The 16,767-nt window shown below is 40.9% G+C and overlaps 1 protein-coding gene across 5 annotated transcripts in view; it reads right to left on the bottom strand.

The window, feature by feature from the left end:
- Window positions 1-9,881: 9,881 nt before the first annotated feature.
- LOC103790878 (uncharacterized) overlaps window positions 9,882-16,767 on the bottom strand; it is a 33,794-nt gene continuing 26,908 nt past the window's right edge. For 2 of the 5 annotated variants that reach the window (XM_078348530.1, XM_078348531.1), the window contains 3 exons: window positions 14,809-14,861; window positions 12,152-12,235; window positions 9,882-10,839 (listed from right to left, as the gene is read on the bottom strand). The gene's annotated coding sequence lies outside the window, so the exon portion shown is untranslated. Of the gene's footprint in view, window positions 10,840-11,752; window positions 14,862-16,767 lie in introns of those variants that run through there. The other 3 variants (XR_013526237.1, XR_013526238.1, XM_078348529.1) reach the window with 3 other exon arrangements.

Genomic DNA, 16,767 nt, shown 5'->3' with positions numbered 1-16,767 from the left:
GCCAGCTTATTTCTCATAGGAAGGACCTTCCTTCTGCTACTCTGCCATTTAGGAAAATTGAGAGGAAATAAAGCTGTTTAATGGGTAATTTTCACCTTACAGAAAAGATGATGACTATATTTTCTTTAACCAACTTGGAAACTAGTACTATATTTTCCATAAAACTGGCCTTGCCTGATTTGAGACTACCAAAGAACTGAAGCATTTTTCAAACAAATATACTCCAGAAAGAATGATCCCAGACACAGTGTTTCAGGGTTGCCCACTGTTGGCCCCTTCCAGACCCTCCCCAGGATGAGAATGGAACAGAAGCAAACATGTGTTAGAGTTTCAGGCAAGGGAAGGAATGGCGCTCTCCTGATTCCAGTTCTGGAACTGCTCTTCATCACACTGTTGGTTTAAATACAGTCTATTTTTCTTTAACAGTTTTGCTATCTGGTATGCATATATAAATAAAATGAAATCTCCGTCTGTTAGTTAACATTTAAAAATGCATGGAAATAGCTGGGTAGATTTTTGCTAAATTAGGATTGTGAATTTCGGGTGTTATGACTAAAAAAGCTGTCCACGTCTAAGTCTCAGCCTCACTCTGAAGAGGCACGGGATGCACCACAAAGAGCCTGCCAGTCATCCTCCTGGGAGGCCGGGACAAGCACGTGGTCCTCACACTCTCAGGAAGACATGCCATATCCAGCAAGATATGAATGCAGAAAATAAGCACTTTCCAATATCATCCCCAAGTGGAAAGCCACCAGCACAGACCTTCCACATTGCAGGCATTGATTTCCAGCTGTACCACGCCACACCTAGGCAATTCAGAGCAGCAAATTCCAGAACACAGTCCAGGCTTCTTAGTAGAACACAGTCGAGGCTCCTTAGCTGAGCTTCTCAGCCCTGCCATCTGGAAGTCTGGATCCCACCAACACTTCTAAGACATTTCTCAATGCCATTGACATTGCTAAGCTTTTCTTTATAGTTCTTCTACATCCTTCCTGGTCAATGACACTTAATTCCTGGGTCTTTCCTGACCCCATCCACTCCTTTCTACTTTGATGTGTCCTTGCTTTCATTTTCTATTTCAGATGCCACTTTTTCTGCAAACCACTCCCTTTTCCCCACTTATCCCAGCGACAGTAACGTCTTTATTATGTGACTGCTGTCCATTTTCAAGAACACCTGTCTTTTCCACCCTGTCTTATAGCCATTTGTCAATCTGCCCTCTCCTTATTCCAATAAGCTCGTAGATTTCAGGAGTCACTCGAGAGGTCCCACTGGCCATTGTAGCTATGCCTATATAGCTTCCAGTGCACAAATGCACTTAAATTTGGAAATTATTTCTTCTTGTAGTCTATCTGGTGGATGACAGGTTCACTGGACATAACTGTGACCTATGCCATCCAAGTAAAAATTTTATTTTAGATTTAAAGTTATTTTAAAATGTTAAATGTTAAAAATACTTAATAGTATATTTTTATGAAACTACCTAATAAATTCTAGATTTTTCCCTATTAGGCCAATGCTCTTATCCTAGAGATTATTCCACTTCCTGAAAATCTATGTGCCACTGATTGGCTTGAACCTAAACTTAGTAAAGATAATTGATCTCCACATTCCTCAGAAAGGCTCCTTCATACTCAGTAAACTTTCTGCAATGTGTTGATGTGTGGACTGAATCACAGAACAGCTCTACTGTCTCCATTCTGTGTTTAAAATAATAGAATGTGGCGGTGTCCAGTGGCTCATGCCTCTAATCTCAACATTTTGGGAGGCCAAGGCAGAAGGACCTCTTGAGCCCAGGAGTTTGAAACCAGCCTGTGCAACTTTAGGGGGACCCACATCTCTACAAAATAAACAAATAAATGGAATTCTACATTTTTATGCCAAATTCAAGACTTTTCCATATTCAAAGACAGTTTTTAAGAACATAAAATATGATTATTAAGTTGAATATAAATCTCATTTTTATATCCCAAAGCACCTAGCCAGTGCTTTTCATGGAAAATAGGCATTTAATATTTATTAGCATCTTTGTTCAGTTAAACATGTTAAGCTAAATAGATGAATGTAATGAGAATAAGAATGAAAGGCAAACTCTGGTGAGAAACCGAATGCTTAGACTGTGAAGATGGAGGCAGGTCGGCTGCATGGCAGCTGAAGCTCCCGGGCAGTGGATCCATCTGTTGAACTTCCACTGAGGTGTTCCCTCAACATCAAGAAACAAATCAGGATATTCCATAGGCGAGTCCCACGCACGATACACACGCCGACTTTGCAATCCTTCACACTGTCGTTTTCTTTTTGTCTTCTGAGGTGAGGTGATTACAGAATGAAGTAGAATTCATCTCCTGGGTGCCAACCTGGAGGTGGTGGATGAACTTGACTTTTCTGACTCCAGACATATCCACAGTGGTGACAAAAGATTCCTTCAAATGATCCTCACTCACCGAGACTCCCCCTGGCTCCCTAAGAAAAAAGCCCTGTAGTACTTGATTATTCGGCAGGGTTCAATTTAATTTTTCCTTTTCTTTCTTTCTTATTTTTTTTTTCTGGAGACAATGTCTCTCACTGTCATCCTGCTGGAGTGCAGTGGCACGATCTCGGCTCACTGCAACCTCTGCCTCTTGGGTTCAAGCAATTCTCCTGCCTCAGCCTCCCGAGTAGCTGGGACTACAGTCGGGTGCCATCATGGCTAATTTTTGTATTTTTAGTAGAGATGGGGGTTTCACCATGTTGGCCAGGATGGTCTCTATCTCCTGACCTCCTAATCCACGTGCCTCAGTCTCCCAAAGTGCTGGGATTTCAGGCCAGAGCCATGGCTCCTGGCCTCAATTTAATTTTTCTAAAGAGTCCTGGATTGTCAAAGAATCTCCCGTGTGTGGTTTTGCGCATGTTCTGACCGCCAAGCACTGACCGAGGCCACAGTCTTCACTTGTGAGGCCAAGTGTCTTCCATTTCACCCTCAGGCACTTAGCAAGCTGCCTCCGAAGACCCTATCGGCATTTTAATTCGTATTTTTTCTACATACCCCAGAGTAGAATTAGTTTCCTTAGGGAATTTGAATGTCCAGATATGATGGGATACTCTAAGAACAATTAGTGAAAGTTTGTGTTGTTTTGCTGTGGGATATTCCATAAGACGTGCAGAAAGACCCAGAACTCGGTGACATTCTGTCTTTCATGTTTTAAATTGGGTAGATGAGAGAGAGCCTCAGATGAGAAGCTCTCAGGGCAGCTTTCCGTGAAGAGGGGTGGAGTGGAGGGAGGTCTGGAGAAGGGGTAACGACCAGGAGCCTGGCGGTCCTGCAGCATGGAACCCGAAGGTGCGGAACCGGAACCTGACAGCAGGGGACCGGATCCCGACAGCACAGAACCGGAACCTGACGGCACAGAACCAGAACCTGATGGCACAGAAACCGATGGCATAAAACCGGAACCTGACAGCATGGAACCGGAAACTGACAGCACGGGACCGGAACCTGACAGCACTGAACCGGAACCTCACGGCACAGAACCAGAACTTGATGGCACAGAAACTGATGGCATGGGACCGGAACCTGACAGCACTGAACCGGAACCTGACGGCACAGAACCAGAACCTGATGGCACAGAAACCGATGGCATTGGACTGGAACCTGACAGCATGGAACCGGAACCTGACAGCACGGGACCGGAACCTCACGGCACAGAACCAGAACCTGATGGCACAGAAACCGATGGCATGGGACCGGAACCTGACAGCATGGAACCGGAACCTCACGGCACAGAACCAGAACCTGATGGCACAGAAACCGATGGCATGGGACCCGAACCTCACAGCACAGAACCGGAACCAACTGCACAGAGCCAGAACCTGACGGCACAGAACTTGTACGGAACCTGACTGCACGGAACCAGAACCTGACGGCACAGAACCCTACGGCACCGAACCTGCACAGAATCTACGTCAGCACAGAACACGATGGTTTGGAACCCAGGAGACACAGGAGGAGACTGGAGCAGGAGCTCAGGCAGGAGAACCTTCCTTGTCCTGGACAAGGGCATCCTCTCTCCCTGTGGACTACGATGGGGATTTAACTCCCGCATTTGGAGTGAGAAGCCTGGGGGCCGGGCCCACTCGACTCTGAATGAGGTGTGGCTGTCTGCTTGGTGGAATGAGTGTAGTGGTGAAGGCTGGGGCCGTCGCATGAGGAGTGAGTGGGGAAGACCAGAGATGACCTTTGCTGAGCACATTCTCTGTTTTAGGTATGGAAATTTAATTGATTTAATCTTCTCAGTATGCCACTGAGGTAAGTACTACAATTATTCTGGTCTTACAAATGAGGGAACTGAATATTAAAGGTGAAGGGAAGTTCAGCCTGCACCTCTGCCATCAAGAGGGCCAGGCCACCACGTGGGTGGTCTGTCCTAAGCCCACGCCGCAGCTTCTCACTGAATCTGAAGACACATAGCCTAATGTGTTTCACGAAGAGGAGGAGGAGGATTTGTAGTGAGTATGTAGCAGGTTGGAGCTGGAACGAAGGGGTTGAGTTGGAGAATGTGGAAAATTCAAGGATTCAAAGAGCAAGTGCAGCACCAGACTGAATGAGGATGCTTAGAAGGGCAGACATCAGAAGTCAGTGCTTTAGGGCTCACACAGAGATGGCAGAAGCTAAATTAAAGTCAATGCCAGTGGACTTGAGAAAGACAAGATTAGGAGGCCCAGTGGGACATGCGTATGGCTCCTGATGTTTTGATGAGAACAGCAGGAGTTACACAGAAAGGAAGTGTGAGAAAGCATCCGTTGTTCCCTGGAAAGGTGATGGGGCTGCAGAGTGTTCAAGGTGAGCCCCAAAGGGGTCAGGTCCTTGAACCTTATTGTTTAGAAATAGAAACTGGCACTGAGAGATGTGGGCCAGGCCCTGAGGCAGAAGGAGATTTGGGAACTCTGTGCCTCAGAATTCACTAATTGCAGGATGTGGGGCTCCTGCAATCAAGGTGAGCAGAGGCCAGGGGCAGGGGCTGTGAAAACATCAGGGGTAGAGGCAGTTTCCTTATCCTGAGTAGAAATCTCAGCAGGCCCAGTGACCAGGGCAAGGGAGGAAGCACAAGTCCATGTGAGGAGAGCTGTGCCAGAGGATACCGGGGTTCATGTTTCACCAGCCAGCTGAGGATCTCATGGGCGAGAGTTGCAGGTAAAGTGGGAAGCCCTCCTGTCCGGGGGCAGCAAGCTGAGAGTGTGTCCTCTTCTCTTTGGAGGGTGAGATTCCCAGAACACCAGGAAATGACAGTGGCTATTGGAATTTCTTACTCCAGATGGCCTGGGAGAAGCTAAGACCTGAGGCTCCACATGGCAGAAGCCACCTTTTTAAGGTTGGCTGTGTTGCTGCGCTCGCAACATGGCTGGAGGAGGGACTGGCTCCTGGATGTTAGGACCCCAATCTCAGGTGACACACAGTGCTTGTGTGGGCTGGGAGGCTCCAGGCTTGGAGCAATGTCTCCATGTAAGCCCAGACAGCTGGAAAAAGTGCATAGTTTGCATTTCTCAAAGTACTTTCCAAGCTTGGCCAGCGGTCCTGGAGAGAAGGAAGCAAAAGGCATTTTTAGAGCAGGAACACTGGAGTTCAGAGAGGTTCAGTTTCTTGCCTGAGGCCATGGAGGTATTTAACAATGCAAAGCCAGACTCCATATCCATACAAACCCTGTTATCTTTGTATCATACCATCTGACTCTCTCAAGAGGAATTAAATGGAAATCCTATCACTCAAAGTAATGAATGCCTTCACCATATACCAGTTTTCAAGAAAAAAAGAAAAAAAGATTTCTTAGGGCTCCACAATGTATTTCTTTTAATGAAATCTATGTAGGTTTAAGAGGGTTTTCCTTTCACAGACTCTGCAAAGGTATTAGGTGAAAGTTGAGAAAGATCATTTGGGATATAGATGCGCTCCTCTAACCTGAGTTCCTTCCATAGCAATGACTCGGTCTAACGTTCCTGGTGAACAGGACCAGAGCAAATGTTGGAAGGGCCTGGTTTATTCATGAGCTTGCAAATATGTCAGACTCCAGAGCCCATGAACAACTGTACAGACACGTGAAGAGTCATTCAGCCTAAGTCAGCAAACTCTGAACAAGAACCCTGTAGAAACCAACACTCGCATCTTGTGTATTCAGGGGAAAAAACAAAACCAGAATAGATGAAGGAGCTCCCTTTACCTCACCAGCTCCAGGAATTATACTGCAAATGATGCACAAGCATGTGCATGCACACACACACACACACACACACACACACACATTGCTGAATCAACAGAAGCTGCTCAGCTTTGGTATACATAATTGGGAAAACACGATTCAGTTTTTAAAAATAAGTGAAAACAGAGGATATCACTAACTTCCCACAGTTCTACAGATTTCTGTTCCTGAAAAGGACAGGTAAGTTACACGATTTTTATTTTATGCAGGCATTTCTTAGTATACAGCAAGTTACAATACACTTTTAGAAATGGATTCCTTAGATTGTGTGTGTGAGACAGGTCCACAGCTGTTGCCCCTGGGCCGGTCCAGCCTCCATGCCCCAGGCCATGCTCATGTGGGGACTCAGACCTTCCTCCTTTCCAGGCTTCCAGGTGCTGCAACCGCGAATAGCTGTGACAGAGACAGTGTGACAAACCGAGTCTAAAACAGTCACTATCTGGACATTTACAGAGAATCCCACTGAGCCCTGACCAAAAGGACACAATTGTTATACAAAAGGCAGTGAGAAGGGACCAGGCTTCCCACTAGAGAATCTAGTCTATCTAGATCATCATGGGCTGGCATGCAGCTGATTGAAATCAAATATGCAATCAAATTTTTGTCCATGTATAAAGAGTGGGATCCAATACAGGAGCTGGGGAAAATTTCAGAGGGAACCAATAACAGAGCCCAGAGCTCCCCCAAAGCCAGGCTGATGACAAGGAGGTGTGGCAGTGACGCAGCACTGACAAGGCCGGTTCATGTGGTGGAAGCAACCAGGCACACATGAGAAATGGCAGCACGGGGGAAACTGAGGCCAAGACTTCCATGGGAAGCTGGTGCAGGACCACACCAGAGAAATTGAGGCCAAGACTTTCATGCAGAACTGGCCCAGGACCACACGGATACTCTGAGACTGAACGCTGCACGCCTGAGCCCCTGCAGAGGCCCTGCCTGTACAATAGCAGGAGCTCTGACCTGTGCGGTGCGTCAGGAAGGGAAATCTGGAGGTGTGCTTATGCAGAGCCCAGGCCCAGCCACTCTTTCCTGCAGGGGCTCATGTCAGGCACAAGGAGCCAAGGCTAAGGGTGCACAGCACACCATGGGCCATGGTAGCAAAAATGTAGGCAGGCCAGTGTTCATGGGCAAGGACATAGATGAAAATGGTGAGTGACAGAGAGTGCAGTGTCACAAGGCAGCGAACAAAGAATGACCTGTACTCACCTGTGCCTGTTCGCATGTGGGGACATGTAAATTTACCCACAGCAATGTAGTTGTAAGTATACATATGTAACTCTTAGTTTTAAGTCAACTTCTTGCATGTATAGTAAAAGCATAAAGCACTTTATAAAGCGGGTACTTACCAACTTTACATTAGAGCAATTATCTCTGGAGAAAGGATGGTGGGAATGTAATTGGGGGAGTTTATGTGAATATCATGTTGCTTTGTTTTATTTTCTTAAAAAGATCAGAAGAAAACATGTTAAATTTTCAGGTGTGCCTTTTTCCAAGCAACTGGCAAATTACTATAAAATTATTCTCTGTACTTTTTGGAGTGGTAAAAATATTCTCTACATAAAAAGCGAAAATATGTATTAAACTTGATTGAGTTTCCAGATATATAGTAATCTGTTTTCTTGTCACAGTTGTATAGTTTTCTGACTGATTTTACTTTATCTTGCATTTTGCCTGGACCTAATTTCTACTGGTAACAAGCCATTTTTATGCCTTTTGGAAGATCCTCTAAGCACTAGCTAGTGTGCCAAAATCACAGAAAACTTCATCATTATATGCAACAGAGGTACGTGAGGGTCGTGAGCCAATGTCTAAGGGCAGGTAAATCAGGGGGCACCGCCTATTCCATAGTGAGGCACTTAGCAGTTGACTTGTTAGATTAATAGTTTCTCAGCATGCGTGTGTGTCGTAAGTGGTATCTGTGGTATGGTGTGTGTAGCTGTGATATTTGTAGTGTGGGGTGTGTGTGGTTTATGCGGTGTGGTGTGTGTGATGTGTGTGGTTTTTGTGGTGTGTGATGTATGTGATGTGTGGTGTGTATGGTTTTTGTGGTGTGTGTGGGGTGTGATGTGTGTGATGTGTATGGTGGGTATGATGTGTGTAAGTGTGTGCAGTGTGTATTGCATGTGATGTCTGTGTTGGGTGGTATGTGGTGTGTGTGTGATGTGTGATGTTTGGTGTGTGGTGTGTGATTTGTGAGGTATGTGATGTCTGCTGTATGTGCTATGTGATGTGTGCATGTGATGTATGTGTTGTGTGTGGTGTATGGTGTGTGTGGCGTGTAATGTCTGTGGTGTGTGGTGTGTGTGGTGTTTGGTCTGTGTGATGTGTGTGGTGTGATGTGTGGTGTGATGTGTGTGGTGTGTGCTATGTGAGATGTGGGGTGTGTGGTGTGCATGATGTATGGTGTGTGTGATGTGTGGTGTATGTGATAAGTGTGCTGTGTGGTGTGTGTACAGTGTGGTGTGTGGCGTGTGATGTCTGTGGTATGTGGTATATAATGTGTGTGGTGTGTGGTGTGTGGTGTGTATGTATTGTGTTTGTGGTGTGTGTGGTGTGGGGTGTATAGTGTGTGTGGCATGTAGTATGTGTGATATGTGGTGTTTGGTGTGACGTGGTGTGTCATTGTGTGTGGTATGTGATGTGTTTGTTGTGTGTTTGGTGTGGAGGGTGTGGTGTGTGTGATATGTGGTCTGTGGTGTGTGGTGTGTCTGGGATGTGTGGTGTATTTGGGGTGTAGTGTATGATGAATGGTGTGATGTGTGATACATGTGGTGTGTGTAGTGTGTGTGGTGTGTGATATGTGTTGTGTCTGGTGTGTGTTTAACAGATTAGCATGAAAGCATGCTTGTAACAGACTCAGGAGACCTGCTGGCACTGGTGCAGCCGAGGTGAATTAGATAAATGTTGGGTTGACTTGGGCACATGGAGAAACAACTCCATTAGCTTCTTGCTAATGTGAACTCAGAGTTCTGAGACTGAAGTGCAGCCTGGAGGCCACACCCTGGGGATTTAGAAGGGAAGGAGAGCAGGGAACAGAGAGTTGAGACTGAAAGCATGTGGTTCAGGCCAAACAGGTATGAGGAGCTCAGCAGGTGGGCAGGAGCCCCCAAATTGAAGCACAGGTGAAGAGGAGGCAGCTGGGAGCAGGGCTCCCATGGGGACATAGAAATGCACTGCAGGGCCCCAGGAAACCTGCAATGCAGGGATGGATGTGGCACTGGTGTGAGCAGACCTGGCCCTTCAAAGAAGGGCAGGGAGGGGGTGACTCACAGACACAACGGTGTGACCCATGAGGCCATCAGAGCCTGATGACCTGAGAGAGGTGACACCTATGGAAAAAGGCCGCACTGCAGAAACGCAGCCCAACACATTTCAGTAAGTGATGGGGATTTTGTTGTTTCTTATAAAACACTTCGTAGAATGTGTCTATATCAATAATTTTATATATGATTTTAAAAATATATGACATATTTATCTCACATTCTGGCATCAATAAGTTAATAAGTGACTCCTTTAATTTTTACAGTAGATAAAAGAAAAATATGAGCCAATTTTGTAGGATAACCTAGCAGTGCTGTTAAGTCACAATTATTTGAATACTTTGTTCAGAACTAGTGAATTTAGAAAGTTTGGCTATGTATTTAATTCATGTTTCTGTTTTAAAATTTATATATTTTTATTGAAAAATGCATATGCCAAACTTAAAAGTACAAAGAAAAATGAAACAAAACCCAACAGTTGTACAGCATGATAAAATTATTGGTAATATTTTGTTTTCTTCTACATGCATACAAGCAAAATTTCTTAAGAAAAATGGAATGCTTGTATACACAGTTTTGTACCCTTTTTGCTAAAAACAAATTATGAGTAATACTTATCATCACTAAATATTTTTCTAAACATGACATAGTTTGTGTTATATAAACCATGATTTATTTAACCAACTCTTATTTCCAACTCTGGCCAATAAACAGTTCTTCAGAACACCATTAAAGATAAATTTTATATTCATTGTTTATTATTTGATCACAATAAATTTCTGGAAGTTAAATGGCTAAAATTAAATATAGGAACATTTTTTACATTCGTCCCATATACTGAGACTTTCAGTTATTGTACCTAGGAGTGCCTGAGACCAGCGGTGTTAAGCTAACATTGGCAATGCATTTTTAATGACCTTACAAATGTTTAATGATCTATTATGGTTTAAACCTCATACCTAAGATTCCTGATAATATTGAACAATTTCTTTTCACATGTTTGTTATTTGTATTTCTTCTTTGACAAAGTGTGTGTTCTGATCTTTGAAAGTTTCTTACAGTTAATAAAAATTTACAATATTAGATTTAAAAAGCAAAATATTGTTTTTGTTAAAATATTTAACAGGAATAACGGTAGTTTCTGAAATCTGTACCTCCCCAAATAATCTCCCCAAATACAAAACATTAATATGAATCTTAAAAAAAACCAGAAAACACTCTCAATGTACTGGACACAGAATCATCTCAAACTTAAAGTCACTTCTACGTAAGAAAAAATAATAAAAAGGAAGATTGTTTTCATGCTTCTTCCAAAAGCCTTCGCAGCGGGCACGGGGGCTTAAAAACAACTGCAGAGAAGAAAGAAGAACAAAGTTAGCATCAGGCTTGAGATTAATTTAAAATCACAGTCCTAAAGAGAAAAATCATCCTAAATGTGAAAATAATGAAAAGGTATTTGGATATTTCAAAGAAGTGACTGCAGCAGAGGAACCTTCAGGTAGGTTTAATTGGAGGGGCAGTCTTCAAAGTGCATTGCTTATGGGGTAGCAGCAAGCAAAAGCACTAAGGGAGAAGCACTCTTTGGGAGTCGATAAAGGTGAAGAAAAGAAGATGAAAGTTTCAAGTTCCACATGGTCAAAGAGAACAGAAGCCCCACCTTTACCACCACCAGCTGCAGCAGCAGCAGAAGTCCATTAATGAAACCATGCTTAACTGTATGGACAGAAGAGGGTGGTGTGGAACTAGGAATCTTATAAACCATCCACAAATCCATAAAATTAATTTTTAAAAATATGTTAATTTCAATAAAGCTACTACATTAAAATTAGTAGTCCAAAAACAATATCCAGTTTGCTCTTCAAACTCCCAAAAGAAACATGAAGCAGAATAAAATTTTAACCTAACATTTTAAACTATATGAACTATTCTTAGACAATTATTTGGGAGATATAAAAACATCTAGGCACTGTAAAACAAAAAGGAAAAAAAAAGGAAAAACCACAGTGAGAATGAAATGACAGTTGATTAAACACAGGAAGGAAATGGTGAAAACAAAGTTACATCAGAAAGAGAGAGAAAAGTAAAGTGCACCATGAAAAATAACCTAAACTGAAAATTTACCATGACCTACTGAATAAATGCAGAAAAATCCAATGAAAGTGAGAAAATCAAGAATTTAAGATAATTACGGAGAAAATGGTTGAAACAACATATGTATAATTAGGATCCACGAAGGCAAGAACCCCAAAGCTATAGAATATAACAAATATTTAAAATAATCTGAGAAAACCTTCCAAAAACAAAAGAAGCTATTAGTCTATATATTTAAAGATGTACTAGCTTAGTAGGAAAATTGACTCAGAAAGACCAACAACAATACATCCCAACGAAACTCTTAGATCTTTTTTTTTTTTTTTTTTAATTTTTTATTGGATTTTAGGTTTTGGGGTACATGAGCATAGCATGCAAGACAGTTGCGTAGGTACACACATGGCAGTGTGCTTTGCTTTCCTTCTCCCCTTCACCCACATTTGGCATTTCTCCCCAGGCTATCCTTTCCCACCTCCCCCTCCCACTGGCCCTCCACTTTTTCCCCCAATAGACCCCAGTGTTTAGTACTCCCCTTTCTGTGTCCATGTGTTCTCATTTTTCATCACCCACCTATGAGTGAGAATATGCGGTGTTTCATTTTCTGTTCTTGTGTCAGTTTGCTGAGGATGATGTTCTCCGGATTCATCCATGTCCCTACAAACGACACAAACTCATCATTTCTGATTGCTGCATAACATTCCATGGTGTATATGTGCCACATTTTTCCAATCCAGTCTATTATCAATGGGCATTTGGGTTGATTCCAGGTCTTAGCTATTGTAAACAGTGCTGCAATGAACATTCGTGTACATGTGTCCTTATAGTAGAACGATTTATCGTTCTACTATAAAAACTCTTAGATCTTAAGGAAAAAAGTCTTCAAAGCCTCCAGGTCAAAAGATCAAATAATTTACAAGGCATTATATTTGTAAGACAATAATGAAGCATAATTAAAATAAAAAGGAAAGAAAATGTAAAGCATTTTGGTGCCAGGAAAACTGGATTTTCACATGAAACATAATAAAACTGGATGCACATTTCACACCATATACAAAAGTTAAAATGAATGAAAGATCTAAATGGACAACCTGAAACCATAATGTCTAGAATAGAATGTAGAAGACAAAAACTTCTTGGCCTTGCCTTGGCAATATTTTTTAAAAATATTAATACCAAAAACTTATACTAGAAAACCAAAAATAAAAAAATAAAACTACATTGAATCAAAAAGCTTCTGTACAGCAAAGGAAACAATCAATAAAATAAAAAGTCACCCACCCTGTGGAAAAAAAAATAATTACAAACCACATACCTGTTAACGGATTAATATCCAAAATTTATAAAGAACTTCTACAACTCAATAGCAGGAAAACAACAATTTGTCATAAAACAGCTCAAAAAGTTAGTGAAGAACCTGAACAGACAAGTCTCCAAAGAAGACATAAAAATAGCTTTGGTGTATATGGAAAGGTGCTGAATATCATTAATCATGAGGAAAATTAAACCACATTAGATATTGTCATACCTGTAAGGATGACTTATCAAATACACAAAAGCTAAGAGCAACACCCCATATTGCTTTCATTTTAGTTGATGTAAAAAAATTTTTCAACAAAATTCATCACCATTTTATGATAATACACTAATCAAGTTTGGAAAGGAATAAATAAAACTATCTATTTGCAGATTACATGGTCTTATACATAAAAAATTATTTCAAAAATTAAAAAGCTTAAACTGGCAGGATACAAGATCAATATGCAAAAATTAATTTCAAACTAAAATTTAGAAATATTTTTAAATAGTATAAAGACAATAAATACTTATGTTTAAATTTAAGATAAGTGAGACTTGTATACTAAAAAGCTATAAAACATTGTAAAAGGAAACTGAAGAGGATCCATATACATGGAAGACACCCTATGCTACTGATTGCAAGACTTAGCATTGTTAATGTGGTAATATTCTCTAAGTTGATCTACAAATTTAATGTAATTGCTGTCAAAATTCTAACTGGCTTTTAACTAACTGTGCTATAATTCTAAAATTGATAGGAAAATACAAAGCATGCAGAATATTCAAAACAATATTTTAAAAATACATTTGAAATATTCAAAATTTTTGGTTTCAAAATTTGCTACAAAGCTTCAGTTATCATGCCAGGATGGAAAGGGCAAAAGAGACACATAAATGACTGGACATGTATATTTCTGAAATAATCCCTTACATTTATGGTTAATTGGTGCTCAAGAAGTGTGTTACCATTTTGGAAAATAGTTCAGCTTTGATGTTTTCTTAAAATGACAAACAGAGTTACAACACAATCCAGTAATTCCACTTCTAGGTATATATGCAAGAGAATTGGAAACATGTTTACAAAAACATATAAGTCTTATTGAACATAGCCAAAAGGCAAAAAACAAACTACATGTATATCAAATAGTAAACGGATAAATATAATATGTTGCAGTCACACAAGGGGATATTCATCTGAAGTGGACAGAAATGAAGGACGTATTCCTGCTACCACACAGATGAACCTTGCAAACAATATGCTGAGTGAAAAAAAGCCAGTCACAAATGATTGTGTGATTCTCTTTGTATAAAACGCCCTCAACAGGCAGATCTACAGAGACAGAAACTGCATTGCTTGTGGCAGTGCCTTGGCTGAGGGAGAAATGAGCAATGCATCTTCCTTAGGTGATTAAAAAGTTGTTACTGGTAAGGGTTGCACAACTCTGAACCTACTAAAAAACACACACAACACAGAAACCAACCTCTAACTTCACATTTTAAAATATATGCTTCTGCTGCCTCAGGCATGCACATACAAGTGTAGACCCCACTGCTACTGTTTAGCCCCCATTGCAGCATTGTTGCCAAAAGACTGGGAAGAGCTCAGCCCCTCCAGCACAGCAGGTGCTTAACCTCAAGTGAGGTGTAACCAGAGAGCAAAGCTGTGGTCCTGGTACTAGACCCCAGGGTGAGAGTATGCAGCTCAGGAGTGCTGAACTGCGCCTTGGCTCCCTGAATCTTCCAGAAATAAAGCCAATTGACTGAACCCAATTTACACTACAGTCAAACCCCCAAGAGCATCAAATAAGTTATAAGCAATAAACCCCATCTAAAGGACAGCAACTTCCAAGATGAAAGGAACATCAGCCCACACAGATGAGAAAGAATCAGCACAAGAACACTGGTAACTCTAAAAGCCAGTATCTGCTTACCTCCAAATGACTGGGCTGGCTTCCAGAAATGGTTCTTAATCAGGTTGAAATGGCTGAAATGACAGGCATAGAATTCAGAATATGGATAGAAACAGAAATCACAGAGATGCAGAGAAAGTCAAAACCCAATCCAAGAAATAAAAGTAATCCAAGAAAATAATACAAGAGCTAAAAGACAAAATAGCCATGTTAAGAAAGAACTACATTGCTATGACAGAGCTAAAAACCTCACTATAAAAGTTTCATAATATAAGCAGAAGTGTTAATAGCATAATAGATCAAGCTAAAAAAATTAAAGAATCTCAGTGCTCAAAGACCAGTTCTTCAAAGCAACTCAGACAAAAGTTTTAAAAATAAATTAAAAAGAATAAGCAAAATTTCTGAAAAAATGTGGTATTATGTAAAAGGACCAATGCTGTGACTCATGAAATCCTCAAAAGCAAGAGAATGAAAGAAAGCAACTTGGAAAACATATTTGAGGATATTGTCCGTAAAAATTTCCTCAACCTCAATACAGAGGTCGACATTAAAGAAATGCAGAGAACCCCTGTGAGACACCGTAGAAGACAACCAACCCGAAGACACAGAGTCATTAGATTCTCTAAGGTCAGCATGAAAGAAAAAAAATATTAGAAGCAGCTAGAAAGAAGGGGCAGGCAAAAAAACCTCTACAATGAGAATTACAAAACACTGCTGAAAGAAAACAGACAACACAGACGAATGGAAATAAATACCATGCTTAAGGATAGGAAGGATTAATACTGTTAAACTGGCCACACTGCCCAAAGTGGCTCACAGGTTTAAGGCTACTCCTATCAAACTGCTAATGACATTTTTCACAGAATTAGAAAAAAAGGATTCTAAAGTTCATATGCAACCAAAAAGAGTCCAAATAGTCAAACAATCCTAAGCAAAAAGAACAAAGCCAGAGGCGTCACATTACCTGACTTCAAACTATACTACAAGGCTATGGTAACTAAAACAGCATGGTATTGGTGTAAAAACAGACACATAGACCAATGCAACAGGTTAGAGAACCCAGAAATAAAGCTACACACCTACAACCATCTGATCTTCGACAAAATTAATTTTTAAAAAAGCAAGAGGGGAAATAACTCTTTATTCAATAAATGGTTATGAGATAACCAGCTAGCCATATGCAGAAAATTGAAACTGGACCTCTTCCTTTGACCATATACAAAAGTCAACTCCAGATTAATTAAAGAATTAAATATAAAACCTAAAACTATAAAAGCCCTGGAAGAAAACCTAGAAAATACTATTCTGCACATAAGCCCTGGCAAAGATTTCATGACAAAGTCACCAAAAGCAATTGCTACAAAACCAAAAATTGACAAATGAGACATAATTAAACTAGAATTTCTGCATAGCAGAAGAAACTATCAACAGAGTAAACAGATAACCTGCAGAATGTGAGAAAATGTTTGCAAACTCTGCATCTGACAGTGGTCTAATAGCCAGAATCTATAAGAAACGTACTAAGCAAAAAGCAACCCCTTTAATAAATGGCAAAGGACAGGAACAGACACTTCTGAAAAGACATAAACATGGCCAACAAGCACATCGAAAAGTGTTTGACAGCAATAATAAATACCCATCAAAACTACAGTGAGATACTATCACACACCACTCAGAATGGCTAATAATAAAAACTCAAAAAATAATAGATGCTAATGAGGCTGCAGAGAAAAGGGAATTCTTATGCAATGCCAGTGGGAATGTAAATTTGTTTAGCCACTGTGCAAATCAGTTTGTAGTTTTCTCAAAGAACTTAGAACTATCATTCAACCTAGTAATCCTATTATGTGGGATAAACTCAAAGGAATAGGAATCATTCTAACATAAAGATTCATGCATATGTATGTTCACTGCAGCACTATTCAGAGTAGTGAAGACATGGAATCAACCCAAATGCTCATCAATAGTGGATTGGTTAAA

This window comes from Callithrix jacchus, chromosome 14, assembly GCF_049354715.1.
Source record: "Callithrix jacchus isolate 240 chromosome 14, calJac240_pri, whole genome shotgun sequence".
NCBI lineage: Eukaryota > Metazoa > Chordata > Mammalia > Primates > Cebidae > Callithrix > Callithrix jacchus.
Note: the sequence above shows the minus strand (reverse complement) of the source record. Positions and strands in the feature narration are given on the sequence as shown.